This window comes from Lactuca virosa, chromosome 5, assembly GCF_052849685.1.
Source record: "Lactuca virosa cultivar CGN04683 chromosome 5, Lactuca_virosa_CGN04683_v6, whole genome shotgun sequence".
In the NCBI taxonomy this organism is placed as follows: Eukaryota; Viridiplantae; Streptophyta; class Magnoliopsida; order Asterales; family Asteraceae; genus Lactuca; species Lactuca virosa.
The window spans coordinates 391,584,269-391,593,299 of record NC_136430.1 but is presented as its reverse complement, the minus strand read 5'-3'; the positions used below and the strand labels follow the sequence as shown (position 1 = coordinate 391,593,299).

At 42.0% G+C, this 9,031-nt stretch overlaps 1 non-coding gene across 1 annotated transcript; it reads left to right on the top strand.

The window, feature by feature from the left end:
* The first annotated feature begins 449 nt into the window (after window positions 1-449).
* Window positions 450-556, top strand: LOC145117999 (small nucleolar RNA R71). The gene has a single exon (XR_013712986.1). It is a non-coding gene; the product is annotated as a small nucleolar RNA R71 (small nucleolar RNA).
* Window positions 557-9,031: the final 8,475 nt, after the last annotated feature.

Sequence of the window (9,031 nt, the reverse complement as noted above, 5' to 3'; positions counted from 1 at the left end):
TTTGGCTTTCTTGTACTCGTCATAAGGTAACCACTTCTTTTTGGGATTTCTCCAGTTTTCATCATATCGATCACCGCTCCAATAGCAAGCTTGAACCTTTTGATTTCCATTCTCATCAAGATCATAGTCTCTAGTTAGATGTGTCCCGTTATAGTTTCCACTCCCCACTCGTATAGCATGGATTGTTTGATTCATTTTGTCATCCTCCTATCCATGTTATGCAACATTGCTAAGACCGCCGACATGTCCTCCGAAGCAGAATTCACTTTTCCCCCTAGTTGCATCATATCGAGGGTTTTGGTATTCTCTTGAATGTTTAGAAGATTCCTCGATTAGCTCCTTGATTGTGGCTGGTGATTTCATTGTTAGTGGCCCATGAGAATCAAGGAGTTTCCTAGTTGTAACATTCACCCCCATCATAGACAATCGAGACTTCTTGTTGGATGTTTAGATCATTGTGAGGACAGTTTCTCAACAAACCCTTGTATCACTCCCATGCCTCGTACCATGACTCTCCCGGTTGTTGCTCGAAATTTGCAATAACATTCTTCAACTTGGAAACTTTCCCCAAGTTGTTATCATCCCCGGTGGGAGTGCCTTCAATCAATCTTTTGTTGCACCCTTAAGAGTAACGAGGAGCATTCTTAGCAAAACTGTCTCATGTGGGATGTTTGGTATGTTGTAGTAGTCAGCGATGTCATTGACCTCGTCAATGTGCTTGTAGGCGTCCTCATGTCTTTCCTAAAGAAGGGTATGTACTTTAGTTGTGCAAGGATGTGGCTTTTCAGTTCAAAGCTAGCGGTGTTGAGGATTGTGGGTTACACAGGACCCGGTCCGTGTCTTCACGCATCCGCCTCTTGTAGGCTTCAATCATCATGTTCGCCATGTCCGCCATGTTCTTGTTTAGCTCACTTCCAGTTTTACTTAGTCTGACTGATTCGTGTTCACTTTCTGGCTTGTCACCTTCTTCCTTTTTGTTGGGTGTCTTCTCAAAACTTTCGAATTCGCTTTCTAGAGTTTGGTTGCTTGATTCTCCGAGTTTGGTTGTTTTCTTCTTTTGGAATTCTGACTCATGATCGTCAAACGGTGGAATGATTGATGCCTTAAATCCTCGGGTCATAAATCACTGAAACAAAAACAAATGAAACGCGTAAAAAGAACAAAATGCAAAATAGAACTTAACTGTTACGACACCACGGCGTGGTGTTAATGACCACGATGTGGTAAGCCAAACAGAAGAAAAAAAAAACTAAAACGAAAATATAAAAGAAAATAGACAGAAAAATTCATAATAAAATAGCAGATTCAAATTAACTAAAAATGGATCGTTCCCCGACAACAGCGCCAAAAACTTGATGCGTAAATAATTATGCACTAGTTATTCCTACTAATGTAACTAATTGTTACCTCTTATGCAGACTACCTTGTTGAAAATACTATAGCACAATAGTCAGGTATCGAACATAGGGAACAGACTTATTAGCTAATTCTTATCTACTAACTAACTAAATTACTATTAAATAAAGAAATAGGGTTTTCTCTAGTTTTGAAAGACTTGAAACTTAATTAACCAAACTAACTAAATGTCAACTATTGAAGCAAATATTAAAACTAAAATCAAGAAACACAAAAGACAATTTAAACAAAGGTAATTAAGAGACTTTCTTTTAGCTTCGATATACTTGCTATTATGGTTGATTTATGGAAGTGCAATGGATTAATGTTTCGTTGGTTACCGATTCCTAAGATGACCAAGTTAATGTTCACTAACTTAATCCTTTAGGAAACAAGTTCATTCATACGGTGATCAGGTGGATAAACTAACAAGTTTACTAGTGTTCAGTTCTAGTTAAATTAGACTTATAATAGATCGATCAAAGTCGTTCATTGAATCAATACAATATATGATTGGTCGTCATATATTACCTCCTACAATAACTTACCCACTTTCCTATTTAACCCTAGGTTTTGGTCAAAACACTAGTCCTACAATATTGTTATTCACAAATATCATAAGATTCAAGTTTAATAAAGAAAGTTCGTCATGCAATCTAAATTAAACTCAACAATAAACAGAAAAGTAATTCTCATAAGCATAGAAGGTTCTTTAACAAGCTAAAGTAACAATTAACCAACAAAACTTAACCCTAACCATAAATCAAGCCATAAAAAGTCAAGTCATCTAAACTAAATGAGAGTCATAGAGTTTTAGCCCATGATTTCAGCAAGCAAACATAGTAAAGCGAAATTCGTCTTAATAAACATGATTAAAATAAAGTAGAAAATTGTAATAGAAGGTTGTATTGCCTCAATGCTCTCGATTCCAAGCTATGATCGACTTCTGCAACTCCAAGCTTCAAAGTCGGTACTTGGCCTTCAAAAGACGACAGTCGCTTCCAACAAAAGTTCTCTTTTCAGAGGATAATGGCTTCAATTTATAGTTTTCCCGAAAACAGGTCACCACGACATGGTAAGTCCACCACTTTGTGGCCTTCATGTTTATCCCGTATTCAACAAGTCTTCTAGATCCATCAGGGAAAACCAAAACGCCACATCGTGGGAATGTCACCACGACGTGGTGAGTGTATTTTTCTTCATTTTTTGTCTTGATCTAAATTCCTAGCTTCCAGCTTCCTGCTTCCTTTTCGCTCTGAGGATGTCTTTTACCACTACAACACATCATACAATAGATTAAGTACCTTTTTGCTCTATAAAGGGCTTAAAAATAACTAGAAATATTAAGATATGATGTAAATTATATGTATAGATATGCACATATCACCCCCGTAAGTAGATCAATCAGTACTATGACTTGGAATCCCTGATATATCTTATTTATAAATTTGTAACAGCGATTATGATTATAAATATAAGTTACACTAAAAGCAATAGACAAATTAGCTTAACTTACATGGATTTCTGACAAAAATCTGAAAAGTTCACAAGCAGAATCCTGAACTGAATACTTCTACTTTCTGGGCCCTCAGAGACCTCAGAACTTTGCTAAAAGCTAGATTCTTCAGAACCCTAAAAACTCCAGAAAAACCGGATTTAGAGAGAAGTTTGAGAGAGACTTGGTGTGAGAATGAATAAGGGGTTTGGGAGATATTTATAGGAAGAAATATGGGGAGGCGTCGTGCATAGACCAAAGGCGCACCGCACGCTTCTACGATGTCTCTCCTCTACCCTGCCGCCACATGTCACAATTCTGGTGATCCACGTCCCACTTTCTAGAAGCGTCGCGCGTCGCATGCTACGAGATTTAATTACTCCCTCCGTCCCAATATTATTGTCCACAGACAAAAAACACACATATTAAGAAAAGCATTAATTACCACTAACTTTATTTAATAAAATGACAGTTTTGTCCTTACTTTGCATTTAATGTTCCATTAAATGCTTAGTTGGTTAAGTAATAATGAGGGGGTATTTTGGTAAAAATGTTATTTATTTTTAGAAGTGGACTATTATTTTGGGACAAACCAAAAAGGAAAGATGGACTATAATTTTGGGACAGAGGGAGTATTTTCTAAAAGTCATATCTTTATCATATAAGCTCCGCTTGCAATGTTCTTTCTATCCATGCATAGATATCGACGAGTACTACAACTTCCATTTAGGCTCCGTCAGTTGGTTCTCACTTTATTTTTAAAGTTAATACTTTTTACAGGCTTAGATTGTTAAAGTTCGTATAAAAGGTATCATACGACATATGTTCTCGACTGTATTTATATCAAAGGACTCCTAATCACGAGATCATCAACTCTTGTTTAGATTGTTTTTGCTGATAATCGAACGATTTAAGATTTGGTTTCTGTGTTGCACACTGTTATACTGAAACTTCAAAAAATAATCACTTCCACATATGAAGTCAATTTTTGGACGTTCTTTATATGCACGAGTGTGCTTTGATGATTACTATGATTTTCGTTTAGATTACTTAGGCTAATAACCAACCTATCTCTGATTCACTATTTAAGACGAGCATAGCCGTGATGGTTTAATCGCAAAACTTTGAAGAAGCATAAAATTCGAGGTACAAACTGATGGCGGTGCTCAAAATTTCATTCACTCTTCATTCTCAGTTGTACCTTCAGTTCTAAAATTAGATTTATAAACTAGATCTTCATCGGAGACTCCTGCTCCTTCTCGAACAAACTCAACCCAAGATAAGGTCTTTACTTTGGCTACCGTAACGGGTCGAATGGTACCGCTCTAATGACCTTCCATCGCATGATGCAATGGCTAGACTCAGGTTTCTACGAGTCAAATGCTAGCACAATGTAACGACGTAAATTTTTAACCAATTTTTTCATTTTAAAATCACATAATTCTCATAACACATTTCAGAAAAATCGCATTTATTAAGTTTACAAAACATAACCCCATAATTGTTTAATTCAGTAAACTAGGATCCTCGAAACATAACTCTTCCTTCCGTGTGTACAATCAAGCCGGTGTCTTCTTGCAACTCTAAGAAAACCTGAAACACATATCACATAACACGGTAAGCACGAAGCTTAGTGAGTTCCCCAAAATACCACATACAACACATTAGCCACTCGAGGCTATAACTCTATAAGACCCTCCGGTCAATGTGTCTTAGTGGAACCCTCCAGTCCCACAGCTCGTTGGACCCTCCGGTCTGGTCTGGTTGAGAACCCTCCGGTCTCATTGTACGTTGGACCCTCCGATCCGGTCTATGTATCACATAATATAACATGCAACACATATATCACACAGAAAATGCATAACTCAAGCAAGCACATAAGACCCTCTGGTCACACATAAATTACTACTCTAGGTAAGTATAGTGAGAAGACTCACCTCGGATGATGAACAACCCCTAAAAACGTTGTTGCCACGCACCGGTCTCTAACTCTGATCCAAATCCACACTTAACCCAATTAGGAACTAAGTCCAGACTCTCACTCATTAGGTCTAAAGGAAGACCACTAACCGACCCATTAGTAGCCTAAAACCCATTAGGCCCACCAAGGCCCAATAATGAATGGGTTCTCCCGAGGCCCAACTCTCAAGTCCAAGTGACAAGCCCAACTCAAGGGCCCAAGGCATAATTATAATATTTCCCTGCTCATAGTCTCGAATTCACGAGCCCAAAGATTCAGGCCCAACCCTTAAGGCCCATAATAAGATCTAGCCCAAAAGCCCACAGTGAAGTTACGTGGGGCGTACCTCTCTTGGTACGCTCAGCGTACTCACGCATGCATGAAACTGATCGGGGACACCAACCCAGTACGCGGGGCGTACTGGAACTTACACTGGGTGTACGCCCAGTTTTGCTTAATACATTCTCTTGGCCTTAACCCGTTAAGACCTTAGCTTATCTCTCAGATCTGGACTCCCTAACAGCTCTTACTCCATAAATTCAGTGACTTTAAGCCTTTTCATGGCTGATTTGGTCACAAACACTCAAAACACTTATCCCTTTTTCTCATGAAGCTCATATCTCATGCATGACTTGATTCTAACGTCCAAGATTGGATTTTTATGACTTTACTCCACAAAATACACTAAAAGGGGGTTGATCAAGGTCTCTAGAGCTCATTATCTCATAAAGTCTCCATCTTGTGGGACAAAACCCTAATATACTCCATAAAGATGCACAAATCAAAAGAGTGAGAAAGCTTGAAGCTTTATACCTCTATATGAAGCTCCTCACACAGATATGCTCAGATCCAAGGGCCTAGACACTCACTCCTTCTTCTCCAAAGCTTCTTCTTCACTTCAAGAACACAAGAATTCAACCACAAGCTCTCAAATGCACTCACAAGCTATAAGAACGAAGATTTAGGGTTAGAAGGGTTTGTTGTCTAAGAATGGTGGCCAGGAATGAGGCCATCTCGTTCTTTATATAGGGACACTCCTTAATTAGGGTTTTTCCTTCTGTGCCTAGTATGCCCAGTGTACGCTCTGGTACGCCCAACGTACTAGGTGGCTCTGCTTAAAATTCACGCGCATGAGTACGCTAAGCGCACACACACGTACGCCCTGCGTACTCCGCTGCCACCTTTTTCAATTAAAGGACTTATCTTGCCCAATCTTCAAACTGTCATAGCTCCCTTGTTATAAGTCCATTTCCCTTGAACCTCATATCCATGGAAAGGTGACGGGAAACCCTACTCTTCAAGCAACTCGTCGCATCCCTGAGACTTCCTCATACCCGGGTTGCAGCCCACGAACCCTGATATAACAATTTCTCGACTGACACGTAGACCCCCGTCTCGCCCCTGGTTCGGAAACCAGGCCCCCGAAGACTTAAGTGGTAAGGCTACCCAAGCCTAGGAACTCCTCTACGCCATACTCTGACTAGTGAGTTCTACAGCTCCCGGCAGAACAGCATTCACCCTTATCGACCACTGAGTGCTACGGCCTCCCCCGTAGTCTTGAGATACTCTCTCACTGACTTGTGAATGCTACGGCTCCCCGCAGTATCACAACACCCTCTCTCTAACCAGTGAATACTACGGCTCCCCGCAGTATCACGACACTCTCTCGCTGACTAGTGAATACCACGGCTCCCCGCAGCATCACAGCCCTATCCTACTATCTAGTGAATACTACGGCTCCCCGTAGTATCACGACACTCTCTCGCTGACTAGTGAATACCACGGCTCCCCGCAGTACCACATCCCTCTCCCACTATCCAGTGAATACTACGGCTCCTCGTAGTATCACGACACTCTCTTCCACTGACTCGCCATGGGCTCACTCCACGGTTTCTCCTGATAATCCCAAGCGATTAATCCCACTCGGATTCACTTTCTCTCTTATCACCCCCATAACCTCATCATCAAGTCATCACCACACTGCGTTCACCAACTCATGCTCCGCAGCTCGACATAGATAGGTGCTTACACCCACCCAGCTTATGCACCACCACTCCTGATGTAGGTTCTCGCAGGCAAGGCACTAGTCTCAGCACAGATACACCCTTAGACAGTCTCACCCCATGACAATTAACCGAAGGGTTCCCACTGGGACAAAAGTCACTCGGTACTCCACTCACCATCCCACAACTCGAGTCTCAACATGACCAAAAATCAGGACATCATACACGGGTACCTCGGTATACCATCACAGCATCTCACGATGTCTTACCTCCACCACTGATCTTCCACTCACACAACTCGAAACCTCGAAATACTCCAATCTCACAAATTGAAACACGGAGGAATCGTCAATGACTGAAAACACGTTGACAAAAATTCAAAGCTCTATCCTCTACTGATCACCACCCATAAGAAACTACTCATACTGACTCTGAAATTGGTTGACAAATCACTGCTGCCCCTCCTGGAGTATACATCACAATCTATACTGATACCCACAAATCTCAGCAATTTCACCCTGAACTCAGCGACCCAACCACCTCGAACTCAACATTTGCAAACCCGCAAAATCCCTGGCCACAATAAATTCTCTGACCAACGGCCACCTGTCGTGGATTCACTCATCCTTTCTTAAGCACATACACATACATCATCCCACCTTGCACCTCGCCTCATCCACCAATAACCTAGGTCTCATGTGTCTGCACCGCAAATCTCCATAACTAGTTTTCCATCCATATTTGAACGGATCGCTGATCTTTTCAATAGAATACCCACTTCTCCCCCACTCAGGGTTCGAACCATCACCAATTGGCATACCAACAATCCACTCCATAGACTATTTCACTGGGTGCATCACACTTGACTCTTGGAACGTACCACGCAAACACTCAATGATTTTCCCGATGGAAACCAAGCGACCCCAAATATACCGTAACTCAGACAAGAATCTCAGAATCCTCCCAACTTGACTGCCTCTGGTTATCTCGAGACCTCAGACTATCACACCGCCGGATACCTCAACTATTCCGAAATAATCCTGACCCTTGGTCCGGAAACAATGCACTATCACACACCTCGTCTCTGACTCCTCGACCAACCTCCCAACACGGGAATCATCAAACCACGAGACCTTACTCTCACAGCCGATACACAACATAACAACGAGGGCTACCGCCTCAACATATTCCTCTTAACCACCTGAAACTGCTGCTAAAAGCATTCCACACTCAAAAAGGCACCTTCCTGGGTCTCTTCCATCTCAGCCTCCACTAATGACTCCATGGTACCAGAAATACCTCACAGCAGACAAACTGCACACATACCCTGATCAAAAGGTCACCACCAATGCTACCCCACGGGGTTTACCTCCAGACTCTGAAACCGGAAACTCAATATCTCCTTCGCTTCTCCCAGAAAACGGGAACAACGCAACTCTTTCCACAGAAGGTGACGTCTCATCCATCAGGCGATGGATCAACTCAGACCTCGATCCTCCAATAAGAATCAACTCTACTCATCCCTGATCCTGGCGGCTCCAACTGGCATCTCACCAATAAAATCTCTCGGAAATGAACTCAATTTCCCTTTCAAGGTATACTCCATTAAAACTTACTCGACATGGCCCTCTGGCTCCACACTCTATCACCTGATCTCAGACTAATCAACCACCACGGGACAACTAGTAAAATCAGAAGCACTAACCGCCACGAATCATGGTACTCGAACCATGTGATCACCCCTTAATCTGCTATGAATCATGGTACCCGAACCATGTTATCTCCTCTCACTCTGCTACGTAGAACCTCTGGAATTCTCCCTATTTCAAGTACGGGTCCTCTGTTTCAGTAGTACGAGCCCATACTACCTGCCACATCTACCCATACTTTCCACACGGATCGTCCCAGATTTCCTAAGTAGCTGCTCAACCTTCTCGATCACTAATCTCGTTAAACCTGGTCGCTCCCCAACGAATACTCTCCTCTATCAGCATACCAATCTGACTAAGGTCACTCCCTAGGCGCTTCCTAGGTGCTCTCACCTCTCTACCATCAGCTGCTGAAGAACTTCTTATGATGCCAGCCATCTACCTCCTGAATATCGTCATATTCACTTAGTAGCTGACTCCCATCATCAAGAGTTCCACAGAGCACGAGGCAAGCAACATTCTGGCATCG